At 38.6% G+C, this 20,189-nt stretch overlaps 3 pseudogenes across 1 annotated transcript; 2 read left to right on the plus strand and 1 right to left on the minus strand.

The window, feature by feature from the left end:
* The first annotated feature begins 197 nt into the window (after window positions 1-197).
* On the plus strand, window positions 198-1,623 carry LOC125594397 (annotated as a pseudogene).
* Window positions 1,624-2,576: 953 nt separating this feature from the next.
* On the minus strand, window positions 2,577-7,318 carry LOC125594396 (annotated as a pseudogene).
* Window positions 7,319-14,912: 7,594 nt separating this feature from the next.
* Window positions 14,913-19,452, plus strand: LOC125594394 (annotated as a pseudogene). The gene is made up of 11 exons (XR_007329825.1): window positions 14,913-15,376; window positions 15,703-16,790; window positions 16,943-17,157; window positions 17,285-17,353; window positions 17,583-17,667; window positions 17,816-17,972; window positions 18,082-18,373; window positions 18,453-18,567; window positions 18,679-18,842; window positions 19,010-19,084; window positions 19,160-19,452. The product of XR_007329825.1 is annotated as a serine/threonine-protein kinase prpf4B-like (transcript).
* Window positions 19,453-20,189: the final 737 nt, after the last annotated feature.

Raw genomic sequence — 20,189 nt, forward strand, 5'->3', positions numbered from 1 at the left:
TAGAACGAGTGGTACATAGATGCGTACGAGAAGAACATGACACGAATCTTGTCTTGATCGAATTTGCCGAAATTCGATTTCAATATTGTACAAATTGCTCATCAAGAATCTCAATACGCTTCCAGGTAATATCATAGATTAATATAAGCAATATATATGCTGCTTTTGCTAATCATCCCTCTTTTGTTGATATAAAGCTGGTGGAAGGAGACATGTTTGGTTAATCATCTTCCCTTTGTAAGAGACAGAATAGTCGAGAATTATTTTGTGGCCGTGGAATAATATACGAACCTCAATTTGGAAATGCACGACGGATCATAAGTATTGTTAATGCACTTGTTACAACCATTGACGACATTTACGATATTTATGGCACTCTTGAAGAACTTGAAATCTTCACTGCCATGGTTGATAAGTAAGGACTCTACTACTCAAAAAGTTATAATTTTCAAAGAACTATTTAACTAATGTTGATGCACAAATTTTCATGAACACCATACTTTTGAACTCTGCTTTTTATTAAAGAAATTAACGGTATATTGATGATAAAGGATTTTTTGGTTCAAATGCGCTACTTAGAAAACAATGGTATTATATGGTGTGCAGTTGGGATGTAAATCGTCTTGATGAGCTCCCCGAGTACATGAGGTTGTGTTCTTATTTTGTACAACGAAGTCAACAGCATTGGATGCGACATTCTCAAATAAACATATTAAACGTTATTCCTTTTCTTAAAAAATCGGTAAGTTTAAATACTCATTTAATACTAAAAATAATTAGTTTACTTTTGACCTAACTTTTTTTGTGAAAATTAGTGGGCAGATTTATGTAAAACATATCTAGTTGAAGCAAAGTGGTACAAAAAAGGATACAAACCAACCGTGAAAGAATACATTCAAAATGCTTGGATTTCAATTTCTGGCCAAACGATATTGATCCACTTTTATATTGCGGTTTCTCTGACCAAATCTCGGTTCAGATCTTGGAGACATTGGCTCAACACCGACAAGACATTGTCCGCTGCTCCGCCACCATTCTCCGACTAGCGAATGACCTTGCAACTTCGCCGGTAAATAGTATCTCTTCTAAAACTTTAGGCCGCTGATAATTCGTATACTAAAATTGCAAAATAATTTAAATTACGTATAACGTAACTGGTCCAGGCACATTTTAGGCTATGGTTTATTTTGCATATGCGAGCGAATGATTGTGTTTGCTTGTTATGCAAGGATGAACTGGCTAGAGGAGACGTTCTCAAATCAGTCCAATGTTACATGCATGAGACTGGAGCAACGGAGGAAGAGGCACAAGCACACGTGCAGCAGATGATCTGTGACACGTGGGAAGAAATGAACTACGAGGCAAAAATGGCAGGAACTTCTTCACTGCCTCGAGGTTTTGTGGAAGCAGCAATGAACGTAGCACGCATGGCGCAGTGCATATATCAATACGGCGATGGTCATGGATGTCCAGAAGAAGGCAAGACCGTTGAGCGTTTCATGTACTTGGTTGTTAATCCAGTCACCAATACCAAAGTTATATCTCTTCTTTCCTAATCACCTATCCAGAATCTTAATTTCTGCAGACTCATTTACTACATAAATCATTAAAAGCTTCAACTTCTTCACTATGCGCTAACAAGAACAAAAAAAAAAACTGAATCGGCCTACTTGCAAAGTCTACACTGACAAAACTAATATGTTCCAAAACAGAAGTGCAATGAAAAAAAGGGCTAGCAAAATCCAATGAAAAGGTAAATTACTATTTCCTCCGCAGTTTAACCTTAGCCACAATAATTCCGTAAATCTAATTAAGACCCTACCGCACTATGAACAAAACCGGTAAAATATCTTGAGAGGAGAAGCACATAGCACACAAAGGTCGACAAACTTACCAAACTTGCAGGAGGAGAGAGAAACGCCCTACAATGATAGAAGTCACAGTTAGTGAACTAAACCACAAGTAGATGCAGTAAAAAGAGAAGGCTTATTTAATTGGACAAAGAAATCAAGGAGATACTAATCGCAATACCTTAATACTTTATTCTCTTGTGCGGCTCTCTCCTCCAAGCGAAACCTCCGTCATGACAATAATACAATTTATCAGATAATATGAAAACACACAAAAACACTAGAAGAACAAAAAAATGAAAACTATAAGAACAAAATGTGTTTAATGCATATTGAAAGGAATAACTAAATAAGAAAGAAAAAGGAAGAGGTTCAGGTTAAACTTAAACATCACAACAAGAACCGCAGCCAAATTACAGTTTTAAAAATTAAAGTGGGGGTGGGGGGGGCAAAACACAAAGACCAATTCAAGCAACAGAATTTCATCATCCAAGTTCAAACTAATAGACCAATGCAGATGCAAAAGGTTCACACTACTCCCAATAAACAACCATTGTACCTTCTCCTGTGTGCCTTTAAAGCATTGACAGACTTTAGGACTGTTCTCTAAGCCGGTAGTTTTTCCTGGAGAAAAACACATCAGGCCCCTCAGAAGACGAAAAGAGAGAAATGAAGCAATTCACTATCACAAATGATATTCACAGAGTTTTCAAATAATATTAAATATGATTCAGAATGACCCTCTCCTTATTCAGATGGAATGTTTCCAAACATAGACTTCTACAATGAGTAAAGTCGGCAATGAGATTACACAGTAATATAAAGAAAGAAAGCGCCATTAGCAGGTTGTCTTACAATAAAACCAGTAAATTCCCACTGGGAATTGCAGTGGTGAGAACTCCACCCAAACAATCACCCATGCCGATATTGTAACCAACGCTCTCACGCAGCACAAGGAAGATGGAAGCAGTTCAAAGATTAGAACCTCAAATTAAAATTAAGATGTGCAATGTACAAAAATATCTAGGACAACAGCATTTCTTGATATAACAGAGATAAAGAGAAACGGCAACATGGTTTCACTTGCCAGTGATAAATGGGTGAGCTAATGCCTGTGACACAGTCAGTCTCTTCTCTGGATCAAGGATGAACATCTTGTCTAAGAGATCCCTGAAATGAGCTAACATCTTGGGATCCTCACCAGGGTAACCCTTTATAATTGAACCAAAATCTTTTGGCTTTACATTTAAAATCATTCTCTTCATCATCTGAAAAGGAAAAGATAAAAAAAATTACTCTCAAACTGCAAATCCCAGAGAAAACATAAGGACTGGATTGTTACCTTCCACTAACAGTGTCCTCCTCTGTAGCGTAAAAGTTCAAGTCGTGATCAAAGTGCTGATCAATAAATGCTCCCTGATAAACCGAAAGCACAAACATAAGTAAAAGCATAGAAGAACTGCTTCTCTTAAATATACAAATTAGAGCTCTACTTTACATGTTATGTTCTTCGTTCAAGTTCGTTAAGGAAAGCAGTCATCTGAGAAGGCGTATTTTTATATCAAATCTACTTTAACGCTTACCTTACGAAGCATCTTTTTGGGGAAAAGGCCTTTCAGTTCCATATGAAGGCGTAACATATCATTATTTGTGGCGCCAGGGAAAAGAACTTTCCCGCAATAAAGCTCATATAGACAGCAGCCAACCGACCATATATCAAGCGGATGGTCATAAGCCAGCCCCAGAACTGTCATGGAATAAAATAGAAGCTTCAATTACATATTCTTTGGAAATTGTTCAAATCAAATCTTCGCTAACAATCCAAAATATGATGATTCTCAAGGCAGATAGAACTTACTGATTTCAGGGGATCTGTAAAAGCGACTAACGAGATATGGCGTGACTTCGTTTTTTTCCAGCAAACATTGCATTACCAAAGTCGCAAAGCTTCAACACGGTTTTGTTCTCATCACCTAGACAAACAGAGCAATTGTCAACTGTAAGAAAGCTCATGGATCAAGTATGAGACAATCACAGAAACATATAACTGACCAGCATGTTGTCAGGTTTTATATCGCAGTGAAGAACCCCACAATTCTTCAGATGTTTAAGGGCAATGAAAAGCTGCTTTGAATACGACCTAACAGCAGACAGTTTGAGGCCAATGTTACGGCCAAACTTCTTCAAGAGCTCTCGAAGATTTAAATGGAGCGACTCAAACACCAAGCAAAGGTGATTCCGGTACTTGAAACTTGAAAGCAAACGAACACAGTGCCGCTTGTCATCTCGGTCAGCACCAGCCAGCTTCTTCAATATCTGAACCTCAGTCTGGCCAGCTTTATGCCTACACGAAATGTGATAAAGCAATGAGTCACAAAAGCATAAAGATGATAAAGCAGATATTGCATATGAATTCAACGACTTAGTCAGCGCCTATAGAATGCACCACTTACATCGTCTCGTTGTTACGAATAATTTTTATAGCAACTTCGTCAGGTTCAGCTGGTCCAGCTCTTAAATCTTTCGCACGAACGACAGTAGAGAAAACGCCTTTTCCATGAGTAGCAATGACTTCATATCTGCCGTCAATTAGCTCGCCGAACTGATAGCCTAAACAGGAGATAAGACACTATTTTAAAGATGAAATTCACAGAAGGGCTTATACGAATTGAAAAAGATGAGAATAACATGAAGTGTAAGAAGTGGTCAAAAACTACAATATAAACTGGTTTAAAAAATTAGAAAGAGAGCAAACTTACTGTAATAACCCTCCGCATCATCCCAATTGTCATGAAGCCCGCTCCTTACCATTGGAACACCATCACCTTTCCCTCGCATGTGACCCTATAAGAAGAAAGCTTTATATAAGGCGAGAAGAAAATAATAAAACCATCACACAACAAACAAACATTTCTCTTAAACACGAATCAAAAGGTTTGATGAAGATCTGACTAGTAGATCAGATCCATGACAATAGGAGATTGCCAGATGATAACATCAGAAGTTTAGTGATCTGTTAGAATAAGGTAAGGTCAAAAGACGTAAATTGCCAAGTAATTGAGCTTACATACCACTTTTTGATTAGCAGCTGGGACTCTCCAAATATATCATCATGAAACATGTCAGCTGATCTTTCACTCTGAAAAAAATAAGATCGAGAAACATCACCACATATATACAAAATGATAGTGTAAACCCAAATATTACTCACAACCACACACAACACTTAAGCCAAATAAAAAAATAAGAAATCCTCTGCTAACCCACCTTTGGGCTACCTTCGCCAAGCCCTGCTGGAGCTTGAGTCTTCTCCGAGTTTGAAATTCCAAACACAGTAGGTGGCCCACCAGCTGTTAATGAGGTTTTAGCAACATCACCAACAACAGGGTCAAAGTCCGAGTTAGCTTTGGCTGCACCAGCATTAGCAGCTGTAACAACTGCAAAAGAAGCCGAATCCGGAGCACTGTTTTCTTGAACGACATCTGGCACAGAAACAAAACACTCAGTGAGACTACAAGAAGTTTGTACAAGTGCAAGTGAAACCAATCAACCAATCTACCACGAACTAATTACAGCTTTCAGTAAAAGAGCCATTCACGCATACCAAATTGAGCGGAAGTCTGAAAAATTACCTTTCCCCTTATCCTGCGAAATAAGTTCACTTTGCTGCTCGGACTTCTTTTTAAATTTCTCTATGCTCTCCCTGATTCTATTTAATTCTTCTTCTTCTATTTCTTCCGGAGATTTCCATATAAATTCTTTGTCATTATCATCTTGATCATTCTCATTTTTCGACCTAATAGTAAAATATTTAAGCACCCAACAAAATAGTAAAGGTGTATCGTATGTAACAGAACATTTATAAGTAAGGAATAGGGTTAGTGAAAGAATACCTTTCACCGTTGTCCACTTCAACACTTTTATACTTCTCCTTATCAGCCTGGATTTCTCTATCTTTGTCACTCTCCCTTTCCTTTTCTCTCTTCTCTCATCCTCTCTCGGCTATCATATCTGGTTCTGTCTCTACTCCTAACCCTTCTATTGTCTCTGTCTCGTAAATAATCTCCTTCCCTCTCCCTTCTCCTTTCCCTATCGACGCTCCCACCTCTTTCATTGTCTCTATCTCGTCCTTCCCCTCTCCTTCTCCTATCCCTATCAATGCTGCGCTCCCGTTCCTTATCTTTCCGCCTTTCACGGTCAGCCTCTATCTCCCTCCTTTCTTCTCGTTCTCTTTCCCTCCTCCGATCAATATCCCTCTCTCTCCGTTTACTTCCTTCTGAATCCCTATCTCGAATGCTTCCTTCCCTGTCCATATCCCTCTCCTTACTTCTTTCTCTTTCCACGTCTTCTCGAGTATATTCCCTGTCATATCCTTCATATCGCCCACGTCCCTCGCTCCTCCTTGAGTCAACTCTGTCATGACGATACTCCCTACTAGAGTCGCGATGTCTTCCTCTGACCGAAAACTCATCCTCCGCAACAACCCTTGACTTAGATCTACTCCGCGCACGGACTTCGTTATACTGCCGGCTCTCCGTAAGAGACCGGTTACTACTCTTATACTTCTCTTCAGAGTTCTCCGAAGAAAACGAACTCCTGCCATTATCATAACTTCTTTTACCAACTCTCTCCGAAGGACCCCCAGATTCTTTCTTGTCCTCCCTTTTAGATTCACGAGTCAGAACACCATTAGAAGTCCCGGCATTTCCAGAAACCCCATCGACAGGCTACAAAACGCATGAGAACACATTAAAAAAAATGATAAAGAAGCAACAACATAATCGCGAAACCAGTTCTTACAAATCAAGGGAAAGCCCATCAGTCTCCATTGAACGCCTATGGCAACTGCTTTCTTACATATGCATTGAAACACTCAGGTTATCTAAATAAAAAACTCTCAAAGACCAAAGCTTTTATCATAATTTCAGCTTAAAGCTGTTTGGATACTGAGTTATAAATCACAATCTATAGTTTCAATCAAACCCCTATAATCCAGCATCCAAGCAGAATCTATAAGCAAAAGACAAGTAAAAGAGGGCGATTAGAACAGACCAGATGAATGTCTTGAATCTGATCGGATTTGATTTCGCCCGACTCGCCATCAGAATCTACCGTCTTAACATTGGCGACCCCTTCTTCATCTAGAATCTCCCCTTCCTCGACGTCATCCCCCCACCGCCGTTACTGACTCCAATCGTAGTAACATCCATCAGCTCAGCCTCATCTTCACCCGATGGAATCTCATCTTCGCGCTTCTTATCACGGCGGTGTCGGTGGTGGCGCTTGTGGTGGTGCTTGTGGTGACGGTGCTTGTGGCGCTTGGATGATTTATCGGCTTCGTCGGAGGATGAGGAGGAACGGTGGTGCTTGCGGTGGAGAGATTCGATCTGATTGTCATTCGTCATGGGATCGTCGAAATTAGGGTTGGGGCTCAAGAGAATTGGGTTTGTTGTTTTTCACCTCTTTCTTTCTTTCTTTCACGCTCGGTATGTTTTCGCGACTCGCGAATAAGCAATACATATATGTTATATACTGTATACGCGTATTCTTTTCTTTCTTTCTTTTTTTTTAAGATTTTTAACCGTAAATTACAAAGCTTATTTATCAAATAACAAAAAAAATAATAATGATTAGAAAGTGAATTTGTATTTTTTGCGGACAATTTTTCAAATTAGAATTAGTCGCCGACAAAGAAACTAGAACTGAGTCAATTTTTTTATTAAAAATACATTAGGGTCATAGAACACAAATTAAAGGATCAACCTGAAATAAAAATATTTAGTGTCATAAATAATTAAGATTATATGTGTGATATTTTCAAATGTATTTAGAATATTTAAAACAAAAATGACCTCAGATAATCTTAAAACAATTCTTTGTTCATAAACTAACATTCAACTATAAAAATAATCAAAATAAATTTTATTAAAAAATAAATGACAATTATACATCTTTCTGTAAATATAAAATAAATATTGTGAAATAAATATTTTTAAAGATGATTAATTTTTTGAAAAGGTTTTTCTTTACAAAAAAGATTAGGAAAACTTTCAGAATTGTGTATGATATCTTTCTGGATTTGAGTTTAGGAATACATCAATGAAATAGTATAATATCTTCGTAAAATTTTTGGAAGACCTTCTTGAATTTAATATCTAAATTTTATAAAGATATTATACATATTTAAAAGTATCTCCGTAAATTTTTGAAACTGTCACATATTGAATGATATTTTCTTAGATATGACTGTATATAAATCAAATTCAATAAGATATTATATACATTTAAGAAGAATTTCCTATATATACAAGTTATAGAATGAACATATTCCTAAATTCAGGAAAAAATTACAAATTCAGTAAGATATATATGCAAGCTTAAGAAGGTCTTGCTAAACTTTTAAAAGAAAAATTGTTGTTCAAAAAATTTGAATGAAAATTTTCCAAGATAATTTCAAAAAACTAAAAATTTATCACTAGACTTTTAATTTTACAACTATTTCACATACGATAAAGTAATTCATTGTACTATATCATTATTGTGGAAGAAAATAAAATGAGTTTCATACTTTCATTAGTTTTAGTGGGTGATTGAGAATATTGCAAATTATGGATTTGAGTTTTGGGAAATGGTTGCTCTCAGTGTCGAAGCAATCTCTTTTATTCTAAAACCTGAACCCATCCTTTCATGCAATAGGATAGAATTACACATCTAGATTGTATTTTGGATTATAATGTATCGACAAAAGTAACATATTGTTTTTCTGGTAGACTTCCAATTCGAGACCGTTTGATTTCTTGAGGACTCAATGTACCACCAGGTTGTGTCTTATGCTCTTCTGCTGATGAATCTCATAAACATCTATTTTTCAATGTTAGTTTGTTGTTGCTACTTGAAATCGCTTTTGTGGCAGGTACTTGGCGTCCTCTCCTTCTTCTTCTTTGACTTAGGTTTTCGATATGTGCCAGCGGCTCCAAGGCCCCCATGTTCCTAGGGCAGTGGCGATTCTGAAGCTTCTCAATCAAGTCGTCATCTACAACCTATGGCGCAAACAGAATGCCCGTATCTTCAGAAACGTATCATTGAATCAAGAGGTGTTCTTTAGGATTGTGGAACGTAGTATGAGAGATAGAAAGATTATTGTCTTCCTCGTCACAGTCTTCTTTGCTTGAATTGTATTTTTGGTTCCTCTCTGTTTTTAGTTAATGCTATAATCTCTCTCTCTTATTGTTCTCTATGTAATAAGTTGTGCTCCACAACAACCTAAACTCAGAAAAATGATATAAATCTTAGACCCAAAAAAAAAAAAAGACAAAAGTAACATACTGAACATTTCATTAATAACGAGTATCACTTTTGTATACATACGCAGTGTTTCTTCCAATGCTTTTTACAAATGTTTATCCATGTCCATGTTGGTGGATAAAAGGACCAAACGACTTTATGGAAACTAAACAAGAATGGCATGGTCATGTGATCAGGTTGTTGTTCGGAATATTCATGATCCGGTTCGTATGGGTGGCTCATGGTCATGGAATCCTTCTTCTCCGCCGGTGAGATCTTCAACTTCAAGAATCTCGACCCTCCGTTTCATCTTCTTCTGCAGTTTTACTACAACATCTGACGGTCTAAATCTTCCACAGACAATTATCCTGTCTCCTTTTTCTCTCGATCATGTGTGTATCAATCCCTTCACACAAAGTTTCAAACCAAGTACAGTATGTATTACTATTTATTTAGCTTTTTCATATCTTCTTTTTTTTTGCTAAAATGTAAATATCATATAATGAAAAGAAGATTTTACAAAGAAGATCTTAAGTTTGATCCATGATGGCAAAAAGAGAGAAAAAAACAAAATGGATCATAGAAGATACAAACTACAGGGTAGAACCTTATCTCAGCCACATCGCCATAAGCGGATGAAAATGTTTACTAGCTCTCTAGCAGATATTATGTTTCTCATGTCTTTATCAATGCCAAAGAAGACTGATTCCGGTGGGATCGAAGTCTGGTTATGCATTAGGTTGTTCCTCTGTTTCCAAAGATGAAAAATAGTGGTTTGAGTGGCCAACTTCCGCAGCAAAGTGACCCTCTTGGACGGTGATGCTCTGATCCAAGACAGCAGCTCAGACCAGTTGGTGAGCAGTGTTGCAGACGATTGGCACCTGCGGAAAAACCTCCTTCCATACTTGAGTGGTATAATCGCAGGTTAGCATAAGGTGGTCTCTGGTTTCATCTGATCTGGAACAGAAGGCGCATGCTGCAGATACGGGCATTCCCCAACCGGCGAGTCTTGCTCTGGTTGGAAGTCTGTCATAGTTCGTCACCCACCATCGTGAAGCGTGTTTGGGGAGAGCTCCTTTGAACCACACTACGTCGACCCAGTCCTTTTTCGCTTCTCTTGGCCTTAGTGCCTCCCACGTAGTGGACGACCTGAAAATAGACAAAGAAGAATCACCAGCAACCCATTCAAATACATCATCCTTCTCATGGGATAAAGGAAGCGTAATGGTAGTTAAGTAAGTATGAAGGTCCACTTCCTGCTGCGATCTTGGATGCGGTAATGACCAAGAAGTTCCTAAGATTGCGTCAGCCACCTTCGCGTTCTCCCTGATTCTCAATACGCGAGGCCCAGCCGGTCCCATTATCGTGGATAGCTGACCCAGGGGGGTCCACACATCGTACCAGAAACTCGTGGAAAGTCCATTCCCTAGACTCGTTTTACAGAACTGAATCGCCAGCGGGCGGAGATCCAGTAGCTTCCTCCACGCCCAGAGTCGGTCGTTGAGGCCTCAATTAGCCAAAAAGATTTATTCCGCTAAATGGGTGTACCAGTGCCAGTCGACCCACAGCGACGGAGACTTAGACAACAGTAACCAAATGAATTTGAGACAAAGCACTCTGTTCCAGACAGTGAAACTTCGCAACCCAACCCTCCTTCCTCTTTAGGGAGACAAAACCTTGACCAAGCCACTTTAGCTATGCCTCTTTTTTCAATGTTTCCTGACCATAAGAATCTAGAACATAGAGACTTGATGTCCTTAATGCAGCATTTAGGCAGGATGAAGGCTGAGACCCAAAAATAATAGTACCAAAGATAACAGTCTTGAGCAGCTGCAAACTCCCTGCGAAGGAGAGAAGCTTTGTGGCCCAAGACTGGAGGCGGTGTGATCTTGGTCATCAAAGGGGAGTACTCAGAGATCTTCAGCTTACGACTCATCAAAGGCAGCCCAAGATACCTTATTGGAAATTTACCAGAAGAGAATCCATAGCCATTGCTAGCGGTGGATTCGCTTTGGTCAACTCCCGATGTGAAGGTAGTCTTGGTCGTGCATTTGATGAGTCGTAAGCTGAAGATCTCTGAGTACTCCCTTTGATGACCAGATCACCAACCGCCTCCAGTCTGGGCCACAAAGCTTCTCTCCTTCGCAGGGAGGTTGGGCAGCTGCTCAAGACTGTTATCTTTGGGTATTACTATTTTTTTGGTGGGGTCTCAGCCTTCATCCTGCCTAAATGCTGCATTAAGGGACATCAAGTCTCTATGTTCTAGATTCTTATGTCAGGAAACATTGAAAAAAGAGGCATAGCTAAAGTGGCTTGGTCAACGGTTTGTCTCCCTAAAGAGGAAGGAGGGTTGGGTTTGCGAAGTTTCACTGTCTGGAACAGAGTGCTTTGTCTCAAATTCATTTGGTTACTGTTGTCTAAGTCTCCGTCGCTGTGGGTCGACTGGCACTGGTACACCCATTTAGCGGATAAATCTTTTTGGCTAATTGAGGCCTCAACGACCGACTCTTGGGCGTGGAGGAAGCTACTGGATCTCCGCCCGCTGGCGATTCAGTTCTGTAAAACGAGTCTAGGGAATGGACTTTCCACGAGTTTCTGGTACGATGTGTGGACCCCCCTGGGTCAGCTATCCACGATAATGGGACCGGCTGGGCCTCGCGTATTGAGAATCAGGGAGAACGCGAAGGTGGCTGACGCAATCTTAGGAACTTCTTGGTCATTACCGCATCCAAGATCGCAGCAGGAAGTGGACCTTCATACTTACTTAACTACCATTACGCTTCCTTTATCCCATGAGAAGGATGATGTATTTGAATGGGTTGCTGGTGATTCTTCTTTGTCTATTTTCAGGTCGTCCACTACGTGGGAGGCACTAAGGCCAAGAGAAGCGAAAAAGGACTGGGTCGACGTAGTGTGGTTCAAAGGAGCTCTCCCCAAACACAGCTTCACGATGTGGGTGACGAACTATGACAGACTTCCAACCAGAGCAAGACTCGCCGGTTGGGGAATGCCCGTATCTGCAGCATGCGCCTTCTGTTCCAGATCAGATGAAACCAGAGACCACCTTATGCTAACCTGCGATTATACCACTCAAGTATGGAAGGAGGTTTTCCGCAGGTGCCAATCGTCTGCAACACTGCTCACCAACTGGTCTGAGCTGCTGTCTTGGATCAGAGCATCACCGTCCAAGAGGGTCACTTTGCTGCGGAAGTTGGCCACTCAAACCACTATTTTTCATCTTTGGAAACAGAGGAACAACCTAATGCATAACCAGACTTCGATCCCACCGGAATCAGTCTTCTTTGGCATTGATAAAGACATGAGAAACATAATATCTGCTAGGAGAGCTAGTAAACATTTTCATCCGCTTATGGCGATGTGGCTGAGATAAGGTTCTACCCTGTAGTTTGTATCTTCTATGATCCATTTTGTTTTTTTCTCTCTTTTTGCCATCATGGATCAAACTTAAGATCTTCTTTGTAAAATCTTCTTTTCATTATATGATATTTACATTTTAGCAAAAAAAAAGAAGATATGAAAAAGCTAAATAAATAGTAATACATACTGTACTTGGTTTGAAACTTTGTGTGAAGGGATTGATACACACATGATCGAGAAAAAGGAAGACAGGATAATTGTCTGTGGAAGATTTAGACCGTCAGATGTTGTAGTAAAACTGCAGAAGAAGATGAAACGGAGGGTCGAGATTCTTGAAGTTGAAGATCTCACCGGCGGAGAAGAAGGATTCCATGACCATGAGCCACCATACGAACCGGATCATGAATATTCCGAACAACAACCTGATCACATGACCATGCCATTCTTGTTTTAGTTTCCATAAAGTCGTTTGGTCCTTTTATCCACCAACATGGACATGGATAAACATTTGTAAAAAGCATTGGAAGAAACACTGCGTATGTATACAAAAGTGATACTCGTTATTAATGAAATGTTCAGTATGTTACTTTTGTCTTTTTTTTTTTTGGGTCTAAGATTTATATCATTTTTCTGAGTTTAGGTTGTTGTGGAGCACAACTTATTACATAGAGAACAATAAGAGAGAGAGATTATAGCATTAACTAAAAACAGAGAGGAACCAAAAATACAATTCAAGCAAAGAAGACTGTGACGAGGAAGACAATAATCTTTCTATCTCTCATACTACGTTCCACAATCCTAAAGAACACCTCTTGATTCAATGATACGTTTCTGAAGATACGGGCATTCTGTTTGCGCCATAGGTTGTAGATGACGACTTGATTGAGAAGCTTCAGAATCGCCACTGCCCTAGGAACATGGGGGCCTTGGAGCCGCTGGCACATATCGAAAACCTAAGTCAAAGAAGAAGGAGAGGACGCCAAGTACCTGCCACAAAAGCGATTTCAAGTAGCAACAACAAACTAACATTGAAAAATAGATGTTTATGAGATTCATCAGCAGAAGAGCATAAGACACAACCTGGTGGTACATTGAGTCCTCAAGAAATCAAACGGTCTCGAATTGGAAGTCTACCAAGAAAAACAATATGTTACTTTTGTCGATACATTATAATCCAAAATACAATCTAGATGTGTAATTCTACTCCTATTGCATGAAAGGATGGGTTCAGGTTTTAGAATAAAAGAGATTGCTTCGACACTGAGAGCAACCATTTCCCAAAACTCAAATCCATAATTTGCAATATTCTCAATCACCCACTAAAACTAATGAAAGTATGAAACTCATTTTATTTTCTTTCCACAATAATGATATAGTACAATGAATTACTTTATCGTATGTGAAATAGTTGTAAAATTAAAAGTCTAGTGATAAATTTTTAGTATTTTTTGAAATTATCTTGGAAAATTTTCATTCAAATTTTTTGAACAACAATTTTTCTTTTAAAAGTTTAGCAAGACCTTCTTAAGCTTGCATATATATCTTACTGAATTTGTAATTTTTTCCTGAATTTAGGAATATGTTCATTCTATAACTTGTATATATATTAGGAAATTCTTCTTAAATGTATATAATATCTTATTGAATTTGATTTATATACAGTCATATCTAAGAAAATATCATTCAATATGTGACATGTTTCAAAAATTTACGGAGATACTTTTAAATATGTATAATATCTTTATAAAATTTAGATATTAAATTCAAGAAGGTCTTCCAAAAATTTTACGAAGATATTATACTATTTCATTGATGTATTCCTAAACTCAAATCCAGAAAGATATCATACACAATTCTGAAAGTTTTCCTAATCTTTTTTGTAAAGAAAAAACCTTTTCAAAAAATTAATCATCTTTAAAAATATTTATTTCACAATATTTATTTTATATATTTACAGAAAGATGTATAATTGTCATTTATTTTTTAATAAAATTTATTTTGATTATTTTTATAGTTGAATGTTAGTTTATGAACAAAGAATTGTTTTAAGATTATCTGAGGTCATTTTTGTTTTAAATATTCTAAATACATTTGAAAATATCACACATATAATCTTAATTATTTATGACACTAAATATTTTTATTTCAGGTTGATCCTTTAATTTGTGTTCTATGACCCTAATGTATTTTTAATAAAAAAATTGACTCAGTTCTAGTTTCTTTGTCGGCGACTAATTCTAATTTGAAAAATTGTCCGCAAAAATACAAATTCACTTTCTAATCATTATTATTTTTTTTGTTATTTGATAAATAAGCTTTGTAATTTACGGTTTAAAAATCTTAAAAAAAAAAGAAAGAAAGAAAAGAATACGCGTATACAGTATATATACATATATGTATTGCTTATTCGCGAGTCGCGAAAACATACCGAGCGTGAAAGAAAGAAAGAAAGAGGTGAAAAACAAACAAACCCAATTCTCTTGAGCCCCAACCCTAATTTCGACGATCCCATGACGAATGACAATCAGATCGAATCTCTCCACCGCAAGCACCACCGTTCCTCCTCATCCTCCGACGAAGCCGATAAATCATCCAAGCGCCACAAGCACCGTCACCACAAGCACCACCACAAGCGCCACCACCGACACCGCCGTGATAAGAAGCGCGAAGATGAGATTCCATCGGGTGAAGATGAGGCTGAGCTGATGGATGTTACTACGATTGGAGTCAGTAACGGCGGTGGTGGGGATGACGTCGAGGAAGGGGAGATTCTAGATGAAGAAGGGGTCGCCAATGTTAAGACGGTAGATTCTGATGGCGAGTCGGGCGAAATCAAATCCGATCAGATTCAAGACATTCATCTGGTCTGTTCTAATCGCCCTCTTTTACTTGTCTTTTGCTTATAGATTCTGCTTGGATGCTGGGATTATAGGGGTTTGATTGAAACTATAGATTGTGATTTATAACTCAGTATCCAAACAGCTTTAAGCTGAAATTATGATAAAAGCTTTGGTCTTTGAGAGTTTTTTATTTAGATAACCTGAGTGTTTCAATGCATATGTAAGAAAGCAGTTGCCATAGGCGTTCAATGGAGACTGATGGGCTTTCCCTTGATTTGTAAGAACTGGTTTCGCGATTATGTTGTTGCTTCTTTATCATTTTTTTTAATGTGTTCTCATGCGTTTTGTAGCCTGTCGATGGGGTTTCTGGAAATGCCGGGACTTCTAATGGTGTTCTGACTCGTGAATCTAAAAGGGAGGACAAGAAAGAATCTGGGGGTCCTTCGGAGAGAGTTGGTAAAAGAAGTTATGATAATGGCAGGAGTTCGTTTTCTTCGGAGAACTCTGAAGAGAAGTATAAGAGTAGTAACCGGTCTCTTACGGAGAGCCGGCAGTATAACGAAGTCCGTGCGCGGAGTAGATCTAAGTCAAGGGTTGTTGCGGAGGATGAGTTTTCGGTCAGAGGAAGACATCGCGACTCTAGTAGGGAGTATCGTCATGACAGAGTTGACTCAAGGAGGAGCGAGGGACGTGGGCGATATGAAGGATATGACAGGGAATATACTCGAGAAGACGTGGAAAGAGAAAGAAGTAAGGAGAGGGATATGGACAGGGAAGGAAGCATTCGAGATAGGGATTCAGAAGGAAGTAAACGGAGAGAGAGGGATATTGATCGGAGGAGGGAAAGAGAACGAGAAGAAAGGAGGGAGATAGAGGCTGACCGTGAAAGGCGGAAAGATAAGGAACGGGAGCGCAGCATTGATAGGGATAGGAGAAGGGAGAGGGAAGGACGAGATAGAGACAATGAAAGAGGTGGGAGCGTCGATAGGGAAAGGAGAAGGGAGAGGGAAGGAGATTATTTACGAGACAGAGACAATAGAAGGGGTAGGAGTAGAGACAGAACCAGATATGATAGCCGAGAGAGGATGAGAGAAAAGGAAAGGGAGAGTGACAAAGATAGAGAAATCCAGGCTGATAAGGAGAAGTATAAAAGTGTTGAAGTGGACAACGGTGAAAGGTATTCTTTCACTAACCCTATTCCTTACTTATAAATGTTCTGTTACATACGATACACCTTTACTATTTTGTTGGGTGCTTAAATATTTTACTATTAGGTCGAAAAATGAGAATGATCAAGATGATAATGACAAAGAATTTATATGGAAATCTCCGGAAGAAATAGAAGAAGAAGAATTAAATAGAATCAGGGAGAGCATAGAGAAATTTAAAAAGAAGTCCGAGCAGCAAAGTGAACTTATTTCGCAGGATAAGGGGAAAGGTAATTTTTTCAGACTTCCGCTCAATTTGGTATGCGTGAATGGCTCTTTTACTGAAAGCTGTAATTAGTTCGTGGTAGATTTGGTTGATTGGTTTCACTTGCACTTGTACAAACTTCTTGTAGTCTCACTGAGTGTTTTGTTTCTGTGCCAGATGTCGTTCAAGAAAACAGTGCTCCGGATTCGGCTTCTTTTGCAGTTGTTACAGCTGCTAATGCTGGTGCAGCCAAAGCTAACTCGGACTTTGACCCTGTTGTTGGTGATGTTGCTAAAACCTCATTAACAGCTGGTGGGCCACCTACTGTGTTTGGAATTTCAAACTCGGAGAAGACTCAAGCTCCAGCAGGGCTTGGCGAAGGTAGCCCAAAGGTGGGTTAGCAGAGGATTTCTTATTTTTTTATTTGGCTTAAGTGTTGTGTGTGGTTGTGAGTAATATTTGGGTTTACACTATCATTTTGTATATATGTGGTGATGTTTCTCGATCTTATTTTTTCAGAGTGAAAGATCAGCTGACATGTTTCATGATGATATATTTGGAGAGTCCCCAGCTGCTAATCAAAAAGTGGTATGTAAGCTCAATTACTTGGCAATTTTACGTCTTTTGACCTTACCTTATTCTAACAGATCACTAAACTTCTGATGTTATCATCTGGCAATTCTCCTATTGTCATGGATCTGATCTACTAGTCAGATCTTCATCAAACCTTTTGATTCGTGTTTAAGAGAAATGTTTGTTTGTTGTGTGATGGTTTTATTATTTTCTTCTCGCCTTATATAAAGCTTTCTTCTTATAGGGTCACATGCGAGGGAAAGGTGATGGTGTTCCAATGGTAAGGAGCGGGCTTCATGACAATTGGGATGATGCGGAGGGTTATTACAGTAAGTTTGCTCTCTTTCTAATTTGTTAAACCAGTTTATATTGTAGTTTTTGACCACTTCTTACACTTCATGTTATTCTCATCTTTTCAATTCGTATAAGCCCTTCTGTGAATTTCATCTTTAAAATAGTGTCTTATCTCCTGTTTAGGCTATCAGTTCGGCGAGCTAATTGACGGCAGATATGAAGTCATTGCTACTCATGGAAAAGGCGTTTTCTCTACTGTCGTTCGTGCGAAAGATTTAAGAGCTGGACCAGCTGAACCTGACGAAGTTGCTATAAAAATTATTCGTAACAACGAGACGATGTAAGTGGTGCATTCTATAGGCGCTGACTAAGTCGTTGAATTCATATGCAATATCTGCTTTATCATCTTTATGCTTTTGTGACTCATTGCTTTATCACATTTCGTGTAGGCATAAAGCTGGCCAGACTGAGGTTCAGATATTGAAGAAGCTGGCTGGTGCTGACCGAGATGACAAGCGGCACTGTGTTCGTTTGCTTTCAAGTTTCAAGTACCGGAATCACCTTTGCTTGGTGTTTGAGTCGCTCCATTTAAATCTTCGAGAGCTCTTGAAGAAGTTTGGCCGTAACATTGGCCTCAAACTGTCTGCTGTTAGGTCGTATTCAAAGCAGCTTTTCATTGCCCTTAAACATCTGAAGAATTGTGGGGTTCTTCACTGCGATATAAAACCTGACAACATGCTGGTCAGTTATATGTTTCTGTGATTGTCTCATACTTGATCCATGAGCTTTCTTACAGTTGACAATTGCTCTGTTTGTCTAGGTGAATGAGAACAAAACCGTGTTGAAGCTTTGCGACTTTGGTAATGCAATGTTTGCTGGAAAAAACGAAGTCACGCCATATCTCGTTAGTCGCTTTTACAGATCCCCTGAAATCAGTAAGTTCTATCTGCCTTGAGAATCATCATATTTTGGATTGTTAGCGAAGATTTGATTTGAACAATTTCCAAAGAATATGTAATTGAAGCTTCTATTTTATTCCATGACAGTTCTGGGGCTGGCTTATGACCATCCGCTTGATATATGGTCGGTTGGCTGCTGTCTATATGAGCTTTATTGCGGGAAAGTTCTTTTCCCTGGCGCCACAAATAATGATATGTTACGCCTTCATATGGAACTGAAAGGCCTTTTCCCCAAAAAGATGCTTCGTAAGGTAAGCGTTAAAGTAGATTTGATATAAAAATACGCCTTCTCAGATGACTGCTTTCCTTAACGAACTTGAACGAAGAACATAACATGTAAAGTAGAGCTCTAATTTGTATATTTAAGAGAAGCAGTTCTTCTATGCTTTTACTTATGTTTGTGCTTTCGGTTTATCAGGGAGCATTTATTGATCAGCACTTTGATCACGACTTGAACTTTTACGCTACAGAGGAGGACACTGTTAGTGGGAAGGTAACAATCCAGTCCTTATGTTTTCTCTGGGATTTTGCAGTTTGAGAGTAATTTTTTTTATCTTTTCCTTTTCAGATGATGAAGAGAATGATTTTAAATGTAAAGCCAAAAGATTTTGGTTCAATTATAAAGGGTTACCCTGGTGAGGATCCCAAGATGTTAGCTCATTTCAGGGATCTCTTAGACAAGATGTTCATCCTTGATCCAGAGAAGAGACTGACTGTGTCACAGGCATTAGCTCACCCATTTATCACTGGCAAGTGAAACCATGTTGCCGTTTTCTCTTTATCTCTGTTATATCAAGAAATGCTGTTGTCCTAGATATTTTTGTACATTGCACATCTTAATTTTAATTTGAGGTTCTAATCTTTGAACTGCTTCCATCTTCCTTGTGCTGCGTGAGAGCGTTGGTTACAATATCGGCATGGGTGATGCTGTTTGGGTGGAGTTCTCACCACTGCAATTCCCAGTGGGAATTTACTGGTTTTATTGTAAGACAACCTGCTAATGGCGCTTTCTTTCTTTATATTACTGTGTAATCTCATTGCCGACTTTACTCATTGTAGAAGTCTATGTTTGGAAACATTCCATCTGAATAAGGAGAGGGTCATTCTGAATCATATTTTAATTATTTGAAAACTCTGTGAATATCATTTGTGATAGTGAATTGCTTCATTTCTCTCTTTTCGTCTTCTTGAGGGGCCTGATGTGTTTTTCTCCAGGACAACTACCATCGGCTTAGAGAACAGTCCTAAAGTCTGTCAATGCTTTAAAGGCACACAGGAGAAGGTACAATGGTTGTTTATTGGGAGTAGTGTGAACCTTTTGCATCTGCATTGGTCTATTAGTTTGAACTTGGATGAAATTCTGTTGCTTGAATTGGTCTTTGTGTTTTGCCCCCCCCACCCCCACTTTAATTTTTAAAACTGTAATTTGGCTGCGGTTCTTGTTGTGATGGTTTAAGTTTAACCTGAACCTCTTCCTTTTTCTTTCTTATTTAGTTATTCCCTTTCAATATGCATTAAACACATTTTGTTCTTATAGTTTTCATTTTTTTGTTCTTCTAGTGTTTTTGTGTGTTTTCATATTATCTGATAAATTGTAT

The sequence above is a fragment of the Brassica napus genome (genome assembly GCF_020379485.1).
Source record: "Brassica napus cultivar Da-Ae chromosome A7 unlocalized genomic scaffold, Da-Ae chrA07_Random_6, whole genome shotgun sequence".
NCBI lineage: Eukaryota > Viridiplantae > Streptophyta > Magnoliopsida > Brassicales > Brassicaceae > Brassica > Brassica napus.